Below are 14,128 nucleotides of genomic sequence, written 5' to 3'. Positions count from 1 at the left end.
GAGCCAGGAGCAGACAGGATTCCCCCTTCTCTCGTTTCTACATGTCCCTTCAGTCCCCTGTGTTGCAGCCACAAGAGTTTGCCCAGGGAGCATTTCCACCCAGCAGGCTTCCTGTCTTCTTCTCAGAGCCCTGGGCTCTGAGTCGGGCCACACTGGCACTCCACATGCTCTGCCTCCTGCCGTGGTTCTCTGGAGGCCGGGGTCCGCCTCTCAGCCCTCACCGCTCCAGGCCCCGGATGCCCGGCCTTCCGCTCTGTTGCCCTCCAGCACCAGGCCCAGGCCCTGGCCCACTCATGCCCACCCACTCGGTCACTCCATGGATGTTTCTCGAGGGCCCACGGTGTGCCAATCCCCGACTTCGGTGCTGACACACATTAGGAGAAAAACAATAAAAGTTTCCATCTTCTGAGACCTGAACGATTACTGGAGAGACAGTGGTGAGTCTAGTAAACAGGACAACCACTGAACAATGATAAAGGGTGATCTCTGCTGTCTAGGAAAGGAGCAGGGCACCCCGCGAGAGAATACCAAGAGAGAGAGAATACTATGGGAAGTGGGATGTCAGGTGCCTACCCGGTGTGGACAAGTTGTTGTCACCTAACAACTGTCGGTGATCTCACGTCACCCCTAAGCCAGCCTGGTGAACGGGGCTCAGGCTGTGCCCACCCGGTGTCTTACAGACGCTCACAGTGACTATGGCAGAAGGTCATAAAGGAAAGGGGACGACTGCAGCTCACACCCTGGGTTCTGAGAGCACGGGGGTGGGGGGGGCGGCAGGGGACAGGACGGTCAACCCCCACCTCAGACCCGGCAGGAAGTGGAGACTCAGCCCACTGAAGCTGCTAGCTGGCTGTGCCATTTGGGGACAACCTCCGGGGGGGCGGGGGGGGGGGCGGCAAAACAGGAAATCAGGGCCTTAACCAATGCTCCTGAGCTGCAGCCCTGAGCCTGTCCCCTGGTGCCCGCTGCCTCCTCTGGCAACGGACCCACCAACCAGCTCCCTGAGCCATAGGCAGTGGCTGGGCCCAGAGAGAGGGAGGCGAGGTGGGGGGCCCTCATCCCGACTTAGCATGCCTGTTTGCTAAGTCCAGGAGCCCTGCACCCAGGGCTCACAAGGCACGCCAGATCCCAAATTCTCCTGAGAGGCCCAGCTGTCCAGCTCCCGCCCCTTCTTCTCCTTTTTCCTCTTCCTCCTCCTCCTCTTCCCCCTTCTTCTCCCTCTACCTCTCCTTCTTTTTAAGTAACCTCTACCCCCAGCATAAGACTCCAACGAAGACCCGAGATCAGAGTCGCATGCTCTCCCGACGTAGCCAGCCAGGCATCCCCGTTTGGCTTCTCTCTGAAGACAATTTCTTCCTAATGTCAAAATAGCTCGGGCCCTAGGCTGAGCTTCAGCCCAGGAGTATCTCAGGAAGCAGTTCCCGGTGAGCCCCGAGACGAGTTCTGACTGTCCAGGCTTGGCTCCCCGCTGGGGCACAGACTGGGTCCATCCAGACGACCTGGGCTTCCCGTGAAGGGTAGGTCCCCCAAAGAAAAGCAGATACCTCAGCCCCAACAGGTCAGGAAGGAGGTCGTAGAAGGGGTGACCTTGGGATGGTCCCCCAAACCGGGGAGTTCTTGTGACGAGTAACCGCTTGGCCGTTTTCTGCCCTGGGCTTTCTCTCTCCTGCAGGTGTCTCTTTCTTAATTACACCCAGAGAGCACAGGAAAGTGGATGCCAGCGATATTTATTTTCCGCTCTGAACCCAGCACAGGTAACTCACCAGGGGCATCTTTCTTAATGAGGGAAGAAAAATGTCAGAACAGCGATCAGCCGCGAAGCACCCAATGGACTTAAAAAATAAGCAAAAATAACATGAAAATTCATGTTGCATTAGCCAGCTGTCTATATCATCCTCAGATTGGGAGAGTAGAATATTCTTTGTGCCATGGTGAGATCCGTTAGTAGGGGTGCCCTCACAAGGGGACATGCCTCATAGAGGCGATATTCATTCTGGGAGTTATTTTATCCCATTTAAATCCAGAGACAGGGCTGGCCATCTGGGCCCACATCCGTTCCTCCCCTGGCTGTCTGAGGTCCCACATCCTCCGTTACTCTCTGTGTGACCCTTAGCCTCCTCCTGGGAGGTCCCACCTTTCATTTGAGGTTTATGGACAAGTTGCTGTCACCTAACAACTGCCAGTGAACTCACATCACCCCTAAGCCAGCCTGGTGACAGGGAATGTCAATCCTATTTAACAGAGAAGAAAGCTGAGGCTTCGAGGGGTTTATCCACTATGCCATGGCCTCCCTTTCTGTATCTGTCAAGAGTAGACACTAAATCCTTCCCTGCCGTGTACACAGCCGGGGTCTCACCCAGAGCCCAAGCACCGGGGCTCTGGGTCCCTTACGCCAAATGTCAGAGTGAATGCGTGGTGGGTCCAGCCTCCCCTGACCCGTGCTCCCGGAGCACAGACACCCCAGCGCCTGTGTGCAGGCCGGGTGCCCAGGAGGGGCTCTCACTGGGGGCTTTGTGGCAGCTAGAGGTTCGGCAACTCCTCCTCACTCGGTCCAAGCCAGCATGGCACGCAGGACAAGAGGAAGCAGACGGGGAAGTCCTTGCAGTGATACATGGAAGTAGTCCTGATCGGCCTCATTTAGAGCAGTTTAGAGAAGGAAGAGACGAATCCTCTGACGCCAGTGTCCAGGGTACAGAGGCTCTCCCTGCCCTGGCGGTGGGCAGTGATAGGGGGTGAGCTGCTGGGCCCACTACAACCCCATCAATCAGGAAAGGGGCATGGTGCCCACTGCCCCCCGTCCTGCCTCAGGGCACGGGCAGTGGAGGAGATATCGCTCAGGGGAACCAAAGAGAAGGGGAGTAGGAAGAGATGCAGATGGTGAGGTCACAAGAGCCATAATGACTGGGTCAAGGAGAGCCAGGAGGACTCTCGGGAGGTGGACAGGTCCCAAGAAAGGGACAGGAGGCTGAACATCTCATCCTCTGCACCCTCCCTCCCCTGCTCTGTGTACCTCCCCCTGCAGCACCCCTACCGGATACATCGACATGCTGCTCTGCCTTCTGGGTGGGTTTGAGTTTGGGGAACCATAGCACAAGACTGGGGCGTGGTTGGGTGGCCATGCTTCAGGCTTTCCCCTGCCCCCAGATCACTACTGTGGTCAGATGCCCCACCCCCCACAGCCATCTTGGCTTCCAGACTCAGGTAGCTTCTCCCCTCTGGGCCCTGTAACCTGGGGGAATGAGGGGGAGAGCCCCACTGCTGCTAGGCGCGGGGTGCTGTCCCTCCTTCCCACGACCCCTTTGAAAATAAGTCCCTTTATTAAGCTCTCCCCAGTGGCCCGGACCAGCATGCCACCTGCTTCTGGCCTGGTCCTGGCTGCTACAGGGACATCCTGGGCTTCTAATGTTTCGGAAGAAAAGGACCTGTATGTGGAGCAGAAAGGACCTTGCACTTACTTCCCTCAGGGGTCAAAAGCCAGGCTGGGTGCGGCATCCTTACATGTGGATCACAGCCTCCTTGGGAAGGCAGCGGCCAGAGCAGACATCCCGGGAGGACCCCACCTTCTGCACACACTGGCTGTCTCATGAGTGTGCCTCTGTGCTGTGGCAGCTGCCCCCAGAGGACAGCCCTCAAGATAAACAAAACAGCGCCCGCTGACGGTGCATGCCAGTGTCCGGACTCCAGGGCCTATTTTTAGAATGTAGGACAACTTTTTCCCAGAATAGACGAGCCGCGCTAATCCAGGAGGGAGGCCTGGGAGAGATGAAGACATCGAGTCTCGATATGAATTAGCCGTGAGTATATTATTTGAAGAAATGTTGAACAGCTAGGCAAATATTTGATACCTTTGAATTGGAGCGGGCGCTTTCCCAGGCCGAGTGGCGGCGGCTGGAGACGTGCCCCTCCCTGTGGCGTACCTGGCTGTCACGCCCGGTTCTGTAGGCCCCTTCTGGCTGCTTGCTGAGAAGTAATTAAAGCTGCAGCCTACTGGAATGTGTGTAAGACCCGGCGTGTACATAGCACCAAACCCAAGTCTTACGGACAGTTCCCCGTGTGTGAATGGCTCCAAACAGCCTTTTCTTTTTTTTCAAGGGAAGTTTATTTTCCTCAATTACTCCACCGTATTGTTAAAGGGGTGAGGCAGCTGCTTCAGTGAGGCCTTTGTGAAAGGGGGTCAGAGATCATGACCCCTGATTTGGACCCCCAGGTCTGTGATCTGGGAGGGAGCGAAGAAAGTCCCCCAGATGCCCTTAGCTCAGGAAATAGGCCCTGTCCTCAAGGCTCTGGACAGAGCCTGCAAGTTTAAACAGCAGCTGGGAGGGTCTTTTCTTTTTGGCGGAGAATTAACCTCTGGGAGCTTAAAAGTAGAGCCTCCAGAGACCTCTGAGGCCAGGTACACCTGTCCGCAGAGAGGCGGAGCCATTTTTATACGCCTTACCTTATTTGGGAGTGGGAGATCGGCATTGGCATCCCCAGTTTACAGATGGAGAAACCGAAAATCCATGCCATGGCCAACTTTGCGCCCTGGTGAGAGGCAGAGAGAGATCTGGGGGTAGGGAGAGAAGAAGGAGTCTGAGAAGCTGAGAATCAGTTTGGGATTTTATCAGAGTAACATCTAGGATTTACCCTGGGCAAGGGTTTTACAAGCATCTGCCCAGGCTCCTTGCAAGGCACACATTTGGCTCAGCCCCTTTTACGCAGGACAGAACGATCCAGACACTGAAGAGCCCTGCTGCACGATACCCAGCTGGGATGCCAGCCGCGGGCACCAAAGCTCCGGCGCCAACCATTCGACCACACTGCCTCCGTCCGGACACCGTTTCGCTGGGGAAATCTGGAGCAGCACTGAGGGCGGAGACGGGAGGCCTCCTGGCTGCGGGGCGCGGAGGTGCGAGGCTCCAGGGACAATGGCAGATCCGTGAACCCTGGCCCCTCGCCCCTGGCCCCGCCGCCCGGCGCTGCGCACGGCTGCCCGGGCGCCGCCACCAGATGGCAGCAGACGCTTTGTGATCGCGCCGCTGGAGGGAGCGCACGCAGGGGCCGGGACGCAGGCCCGGGGATCCCACCCGCGACGCAACTTTGGAGCAGGGCCCTCTCAGCCGGGGGCCTCTGCCCTCTGTGGCGGGTAACAGGCTGCTGAGGGGTTGGCCCCGAACCCCGTGCCCAGTCCTCGGGGCGCCCCCTCGGGCGGCTGTTCCAGGCATAGGCCGTTCCAGGGGCGGGAGCGCTGATCCGCTTGGAGGAGGCCCGGGACGCTCGACAGCAATCAGGCCTCAAGGGCAGCGGGCGCCGGGGACCCCCAGGGCTGAAGGAAGAGAGCGAGCCCTCCGGCCAGGGGGTTCACAAGCTGGCCGCTCTGTCCTGAGCGGAAGTGGGAGGGGGTTGTCACCTCTCCAAACTGACAGTTCCAGGGTCTGATGGCAAAGCTGGAGCCTGCGCGGCTCTCCCGGCTGCAAGGCCCACGCCAGACCCCACTCCCGAAGGCGTCCATCACACCCGAAGGTGCCCAGAGCCTGGTTGGAATGCTAGACATGACGCCTTTGGCAAGGAGTGGGTGCAAGGCCTCATAAGCAAGTCACGGGCGCTTTCTGAGCTTGAGCAAGGTGGGGTGCAGTGGCCAGGGGGCTGTCGACAGAGGGACAGAGGGCTGGGCTCCCCACTCAGAGCTATTGGAGAAAGCCTCAAGTCTGCCACCAAGAGCAATGCACATTTGGCGCCTAATGGGCTGTAGGGTCTGCTAGGCCACGGCCATAATGAGGAGGGAGCCAGAATCCTCTTCCCCAGGGAAGGGGCTGCAAATCGGGGTTCCCAGGGCCATCACTTCCTGCGCACTCTTCAGACAGAAAAGACCCGGGGAGAGATCGGCACCAGGGACTTGAGGAGAGGTGGGAGGAGGGTCATAGTGGAAGCCAGGAGGCCGACTCCCGCTGAAGCCTTTAAGGAGCTAGAAATAAAGTGTGTGATCAGTGTAAAAGCCACTATTAAGAATGACCTCCCTGGGCCACGCTATAAAAAGCCCACCTGGCCAGTCACACTTGTGCCCAGCCCTCACTGCCCTTTGCTGCCAGCCCCCCACCCACCCACCCCGGGCCTGCAGCCAGGATGTCCAGCTAGGGAATGTCCCGCAGGCGCCAGGGCTGGGCCAGCCAGCCAGCAGCTGCCCTGTGGCCCCCGAGGGTCTCAGCTCAGGCCCTTCCACAGGGCGGCAGGTTGGGATGGGGGCGGAATGAACAGTTTCGAAGACCTGCTGACTAGACGCCTCTGGGTCAGTCCCTGAGACAGTGATTAGGCACCTACTGTGTGCACATTGCTGAGCCACACATTTCTTGGAGAGTCCTTAAAAAACCAAAGACAAAATATAATGAAGTACAACAAAAACAATGAAGGGAAATAAGAGAACAAGTACTTCTGAGTGATGTGGAGGGCAGCCTCAAGCCCCATTCCTGGCTCTCCCATCTACTTCTCTGCAAGTCCCTGCATTTCTCCAGGCCTCTCTGGATCAACCACTCAATGGGAAAATGATTTCTCACGGAGAGGACTGCCGTGTGCATTAAAAGGAAGTGTGGGAGAGGGTGTGGGATTGGGAAGGGGTTGTGGACTGTCCCAGAGCATCACTGGCTTCTCTTCTCTTCTCCCTTTACTTGTGTTTTATTGGACCTAATGCACTGTTTTGTTTTTTGTGTTTTTGAGGTGGGGGAGGGGCAGAGGGAAAGGGAAAGAGAGAATCTTAAGCAGGCTCCGTTACATGGGGCTTCAGGTCACAAGGCTGAGATCACGACCTGAAATCAAGAGCTACGCCCTGAACCCACTGAGTCCCATGGGCGCCCCCAATTCATTATTTTTATTCTTTCTAAGGACGTTAGTGTGATGCTGGTCCAGCCCGCTCCACCCCACCCCCACCCCCGCCACCCCGTTCACTACCGTAGTCCTGTACATTCTGTGTGCATCTGGGATGCGGGCTCTGATGATGACCTGCTGCATCTTTCAGACAACCCGGTGTACCCCCTGGGGAGAACCCTGATCAACTCTATTTCCCAACCCTGCGCGACCTGAGGTTAAACAAAAGCCTCCTGCAGATGGGAGAAAAAAGCCCGATTCAATCGAAAAATGGGCAAAGGTAGGACACAGTTCACAGAAAAGGAGTTGCAGCTCTTGAAAGACTCAACATTTCTAAGTGTCGGTACATTCGGATGAGAACAGCACCCACCAGGGGGACAAAAATCCAAAAGAACAGCAGCATTTGGAGCAGGTGAGGTTGGAGGGAAATAGACAACTATGGAGGTCGCTGTTGGTGGGAGGGTGAATTGCTATATATTTTGAACAGTTCACTATTTATTACAATGTATAAATGTCTGGAACAGGAGTTTTTTTTTGTTTTGGTGGTTTTTGTTTTTGTTTTTGTTTTGTTTGTTTGTTTTTTGTTTTTTTGTTTTTTGGTTTTTTTTGGTTATTGCGTGCTTTCTTTCCACTTACTATTCCCTCCCTCCCCCAGTTCCCTCTGTCCTTCCTCCTGCACCCCCATCCTAGGCAGGCACATCACCATTCTCCCCTTATTAGCTCAGGAGAGAAGTTGGGGGTTGGGGGGAAGCCTACAAGTGTTTTTACAGCTTTGGGTTTTTAAAACTAAGCCCTTACATAAATAGGGAAGGCACAGGGCCCAGAGAGCATGTTGGAGAAATATTAGGAGGGCAAGAAGAGATTTAAGGAGAGGGAAGCTTCCCTCCAGCCCTCCACCTTCCCTTTCAGAAAAGATTGCCCTGGACTCGGGTCCAGATGGGGGGCCTGCAGGGGACAGAGAAAAAGGCAGAGGATGTGACAAAAGCCAAGCCCTGAGAAAGCAAAAAATACTGCCAGGTGTCTGTGCCTTTCTGTGGGAGGCAGGCCCTCTCCTGAGATGCTGGGCTCTGTTGGTAAGGTGGCAACAGGCCCTCGGGACTGCGGGACTGCCGTAGCCCAGCCAGAGAACTGCCTGGACTTCCCAGCTAATCCCAGTCCCCCATCCCTTTCCTCACCCTCCCCTTCCCCAACACAGAGCCAGGAGAGAGAACTACCTGGGCATTTGGGGGGACTCAAACTTAGACTCACACCCAGAAGAAGGGGAACCCCAAATTAACCAAGCTTTCTTATCTACATGACATTGAAATAAAGTTTTAGTAGAAAGATCTTTTTCTTTCTTGTGCATCCAAGGGTCTCAGACCCAGTGCAGATGTCTTCTTAACCCAGTAACCCTCCTCTCCAGACTCTGCTGAAAATATCAGCATATCTTGATATCTGGGCAAATATGTTTCCTGAATCATTACGTGTAAGGTGACAGAATTGGAAATAATTCAAATGTCCATCAGTATGGGGAAATAAATTATAGTGCTATCAAGAATTAACTTTACATGAAAATGCTAATTTTTTAAAATTTAAATGAGATATTCATAGGTTCTCAGATTCTGGATAAATAGATAAAAAACCAATGGTTTTCTCAATATCCACAATAAATGATTATAAATAGAAATGGAGGGGAGGGGAAATAAAAGTACAATGTTCACAAAATCCAGAAAATAATATGGAATAAATTTAACAAGAAAAGTTCAATATTTATAAGCAGACAGCTTTTAGATCTTATTAAAAGATTAAAAGCATTATTTGCAAAATATATCATGTTTTTAGATAAGAAGGTTTACTATAATAAGTTATATTTCAAAGTAATTGGAATTATATTTGTCTCTTCTGTGTTTTATGTATACCACTTGTTTCATTTTCTTCTCTTATTGCATTAGCTTGCATCCAAAACAATGTGGAGTAAATGGGCTACCTTCCTATGGCAGATTTTTGTTTATGCTACTTAAATCTTTTATGATTTTTGGTCAACATAGATTTCTTTTTCTATGTATAATTGAATAAACTTTGATGATCAGTCTTTTTCTAGAAATTATCCATTTTTCCTCTACATTACAAAGTTGCTGCCATAAAGTTGCATACCATGAGGTCTGTACTTGGAACTACTTGCTAATTTTTAATAATATTTTTTGCTTTTATCTTTTCTTTTCGTTTTTCTTTTTCCAAAATTTAGCTTGAAAAGAATCCATTTTCTTAAAGGCCATATTTGGGTTCATTTATCTTTATATTGTTTTCAGTTTTCTATCTTATTATTTATAAATTTACCTTTAATATTTCTTCCTACTATGTGAATGTGTGTAGTATGGTCTTTTGTATTGTTCTTTTTCTAATTTCTTAAATACTTAGGTGGGGTTTTTTCACTTCATTTTTTAATACTAAAAAAGTTTCTTTACTACAAGCATCTGATTTTAACTCAACCCCTAGGTAATGGTGTGAAATGTTCTTCTTAATTCCTTTTTGGTCCTGATAACTTGGAAAAGGTTATTTAGTTTCTAAGTATTACAGATTTGTTTTCCTTGGTGATTTTTTTGAAGGGATTATTTTAAAAAAATTTTTTTTTTCTTTTTTGAGAAAGCCAACACGGGGCTTGCACTCACAGCCCCGAGATCAAGACCTGAGCTGAGATCAAGAGTCACATGCTCAGCTGACTGAACCACCCATGCATCCTTGCTTCATTTTCAGTGGGATATAATCAGAGAATGTGACATGTAAAAATCTTGATTTCATTGAGATTGCCTAAGGTTTTGCTGGTGGCCAAGCACATAATTGATGTTCACAACTGTCTAGGAGACATGAGAGAAGAGTTCTCATGGAGAACTGTAAGTTCTCCATGTACAGAGTAAAACCTATAACAATGAACTTTATTATAAAATCTTCTACATCTTTATCTACAATTTCCTGAAAAATATACAGGACATCATCAATATTCAACAACTACTGTACTGGAGGGGGAAAAAAAACCACTTAAAGTGAATCCACTTTGGAATATGGGCAGAATTTCATACAAAAAGTAAAAAGAAGGTTTTATTGGCATTATATTGTGGGAAATAACACCAAGTATTATGAAAAGGGCATTTATGTTATGGGGTATTTACCAAAATGTAGGTTATAATTGCAATAGTAATGTCATAATTTTAGAACAAACAAATATAAATCAAGTGTACTTTCCCATATGTATATAGTACTTGGATGAAAAGTTTGCTTAAAAACAATAAATCTAATGTTGACTTTTTGGAAGTATAATGTTTCTAATAAAATTGTGTGATAGCATGACAAGACACCCTTCATTTCACATTTGACGTCTGCAATGCTATTATGTTTTGCAAAAGGTAATTGATGGCTTCAGCTATCGTCCTAAGGGTCTCTCTTAATCCTTTGCTATTTGTATCAGTCAGGATTGCATTTGACAGAAACCCAATTTAGCAACTTAAACAGGCTAAGAGCTTATTTTTCTCATATGACAAAAACTCCAAGGGCAAATAGATGTGCTAGGGTGCCACTGCTGAAAGAAAGCATTGCAGATGTGTCTCCTCTGGTTTCCTGCTCTGTCATCTTTGGGGTACTGCTTTCTTCCTTGCATTCTCAAGAAGGCTGCTGCTGCAACCCCAGGCATCATATCCATGTCGCAACTCAAAGAAGGGGGGCAGGACACAATGGAAGAATGTTCTCATTAGTTTAGGCTATCCCTTATTAATCAGGAAGACAATAACTTCCACAGAAATCCCACAAGTAGACTTTCATATCCCATTGGCCAAAATGTCACATGGCTATTCCTTGTATCATAGAAATCTGGGACGTAAAATTTTTTTTTTTAAAGATTTTATTTATTTATTTGACAGAGAGAAATCACAAGTAGGTAGAGAGGCAGGCAGAGAGAGAGAGGAGGAAGCAGGCTCCCTGCCGAGCAGAGAGCCCGATGCGGGACTCGATCCCAGGACCCTGAGATCATGACCTGAGCCGAAGGCAGCGGCTTAACCACTGAGTCACCCAGGTGCCCCTGGGACGTAAAATTTTTAACTGAGCACATTATGCTGAACAAAATTATGTTGCTGTTGATAAGAAGAGAATGGCTATTAGGTGGCCATTAACAGCTTCTGTCACAATAATCAGAACATATTCTTTCTCTCTTTTTGTTTTTTGATAAAATTTCTCTTGTCCATTGTTTACTACTCTTACTCGTTCTGCATGTGATTCTAGTAGTTCTCCAGTATCACTTTTTAAAACAAATTTTGAATGTTTTTAAAAAATTAAAATCCTATATATTCGTCCTACTGCATAATATCCTATATATTTTTTGTATATTTGTATATACAAATATATTTGTAGTTTCACTTTGCAACTGAATGGCATTGTATTCTATTATAGCATTTCTAAAACCATCTTTGGGTTGGTGCATTTGTCTAGGATAGATGGAAACTGCACACTGAGAGGTATGTTTGAGTGGGGATTAATCTTATAAAAGCTCAGTTCATTGGTGCCTAGATTCAAATCATGGCTTAACCTCATAACACCTGTGAAAATTTGGGCAAAGCACTCAACTTCTCTGTGCCTGTTGTTTCTTTACTTGCCAAATGGTTTATCAGTTATCTCTCTCTATAACATAAGCCACTCCAAAAAATTTTAAACAACTATTTTATTTTCTCATGATTCTGTGACTGAGTAATTTGTGTTAAACTGGATGGTTTCTTCTGCTACTCTTGCCTGAGGTTACTCATGCAGCTACAGCCATCTGGTAATTCATCTGAGGCTGGTTATTTGAAAAAGGGCTCCCTCAAGTGCCTGGTGACTGGTGGTTGGCCACAAGTCTTCAGAAGGCTAGTTCAGGTTTCTTCACATGATGATGGGAGTGTTCCAAAAGAGCAAGAGTGAAGCTTCAAGGCCTAGCGCTTGAGGCCTAGCTTAAGTGTCACAAAAAGTCCTTTGGCCACATTCTATTGTCAAAGCATGTCACAAAGCCAGATGAGAGTCAATGGACTTAAAAAAAAAAAAAAAATTAGACCATTCCTCTTTAAAGGGGGAATGGTAAAGTCACATTGCAAGGCTTATACGTACCAGGATGGGAGGAATTATTACAGCCATTTCAGCAAACAGTAATAATCATGGCATGTATTTTGTGGTAAGGGCCTCAAGGATTAATATATACAAAGTGCTTAGTACCTTAGCTGGCACACTGTAGGTGCTTAATGTCTGCTGCTTTATAAAAAAGCATTATTCCTGTTGTTGTTGCATTAAGTCTACTTTTGTTTGCCAAACAATCACTTAACTACAGGGATTTGAATGATGGATATTCAGAGAATTAATCTTTTGTATTATAAATGATAGTATTTGTGTATTTATCATGCTCTCTGTGTATTCCTAGGAATTTTGCCCTATGTGTTTGACTATTACATTGTTTGGTACATATGTGTTTATGAAAGTTATTTTTTCTGTGAATTGTACCTTCACATTTCATAATTTCTTTGTCCTTCAGTATTTCGCCCCTTGGATTATATGCTGATTAACGTTCATATCATCACTATGCTTTCTTTTTGTCTGCATCTATCTGATATCTCTTTGCTCAATAATTAACTTTCAACCTTCTTCCGTATCTTTGCTTCAGAGCTGTCTCATGCAAACAGTATCTATTTGGATTTTATTTCTATTCCTCACATTTGTGAGGAAAATTCATAATTTATTATGATAGATGATATATATTGGGTTTAGCTTCTTTAATCTTATTCTATGTTAACTAATTTTATTAAACGTTTTTCTAGTTTATGTTTACCTTATTAATTGTTATTTTCCCTTTCCCATTTTGTTGCCTCTGTGGATTTGCTTGGGTTTTTAATCACTCTTTCCTCCTATTAATTTGGTAATTCTGTGATGCTTTTCACTTCCACTAATGGCTACCTTCCCATCTCTAACAATTCTAGAAAGCTGTATTTCTTAACAGATTGCATTAGTTAACTATTGATAGCTAACAAATTATCCCCAAACTCAGCAGTTTACAGGGAAAGACAATCATTATTTCAGTTTCTGTGGGTCAGGCATCTAGGAGTGGCTGAGGTGGGTGGTCTGGCTTGGGGTTTCTCACAAAGCTATAATCAAGTGTCAGCCAAGGCTATGGCCATCTGAAGCTTGACTGTTTCCAGAGAATATTCTTCCAAGCTCATTTGTGTAACTACTGGCAGGGTGTTTCAGTTCTTTGTCACATAGACTGATGTCCACAGGGCTGCTCTGGATACAGACAGTCGGAGCAGGAAGTCCAGTGCCTGTGATGGCTTAGTCTTGGAGTCACACCCCATCACTGTGTTGTCTGTCGGTTAGAAGTCAGTTACTAAGTCAATTCCACACTTCCTGGAAGGGGAATTAAGCTCCATCTCTTAAGGGGAAGATGACTAAAGAATTTGTGGGTATTATTTTTTAAGCCACCACATAGCTATATCAGTTTCAAGTAACTATCCCTCTATCTAAATGTTTTCTCTCCTAGATGAAAGCCTTTGAGTCACTTTATTATGTGTTTTCTTCTCACCATTCTCCACCTTCTTCCTCAGCTCCAATGTCTGGATTTTGTTGAGATCATTCTGTATTCAATTTCCATGCCATTTTTTGCTTTCCTGATCCATCCGGTTTGGGCTGAGGCATCTCTCCAGCATTCTCCTCAGATGGAGGGCACCCTGACATGTGAATGATAAACTTGTGTGGATATGGGATTCTTGGGTCATTGTCCTTGTCCAGCAAGACTCTGAAATCACAATTGTCATTGTATAGCAAGGAGGCAGACACGAAAGCCAATACCAACCTGAGCTTTCCTTCCTTTGTCAGTAATCCTTTTTTTTTTTTGGAAGTTTATAATTCAGAAATTACACTAGGGTCTAAGTATATGTCTTTTTAATTAATCCTTCCTAGAACTCTATGAGCCCCTTTAATCAAGGCTTTCTTCAGCTCAGAAAATGTTCTTTAATTAATTGTTCAATTATTGTTTTTCCCTTTATATGTTCTTTTTTTTTTTTCCCCTTTTCTGAAACCCCTCTCCTTTGAAGATTAGATTAGATTGCCCAGATTTGTCCTCCAAATCTTTCTCTGGTTTTGCACTGCAATGAGATTTTCTTCCACTTGAACTCCCAGGGCACTGACTTACTTCTCAGCAGTGATCATTCTTTTTCTGAGCTCATTGGTTGGATTTTTACATTAAGAAATCTTTTTTTTTTTTTTTTTTTTTTTTAAAGTTCCTGATACTGATAGTCTTCTGGCACTTCAG

General features: G+C 47.4%; 1 long non-coding RNA gene across 2 annotated transcripts in view; it reads right to left on the bottom strand.

Moving 5' to 3' along the window:
- Positions 1-14,128, bottom strand: part of LOC131818274 (uncharacterized) — a 47,721-nt gene that overhangs the window by 9,488 nt on the left and 24,105 nt on the right. The window contains exon 1 of one of the 2 annotated variants that reach the window (XR_009348762.1): positions 4,439-4,619. The exons of the other annotated variant lie outside the window; for it this stretch is intronic. This is a non-coding gene — a long non-coding RNA (uncharacterized LOC131818274). Of the gene's footprint in view, positions 1-4,438; positions 4,620-14,128 lie in introns of those variants that run through there. 2 annotated transcript variants of the gene reach the window in all.

This window comes from Mustela lutreola, chromosome 16 (assembly GCF_030435805.1).
Source record: "Mustela lutreola isolate mMusLut2 chromosome 16, mMusLut2.pri, whole genome shotgun sequence".
Classification (NCBI taxonomy): Eukaryota; Metazoa; Chordata; class Mammalia; order Carnivora; family Mustelidae; genus Mustela; species Mustela lutreola.
This window is presented reverse-complemented; position numbering and strand designations above follow the sequence as displayed.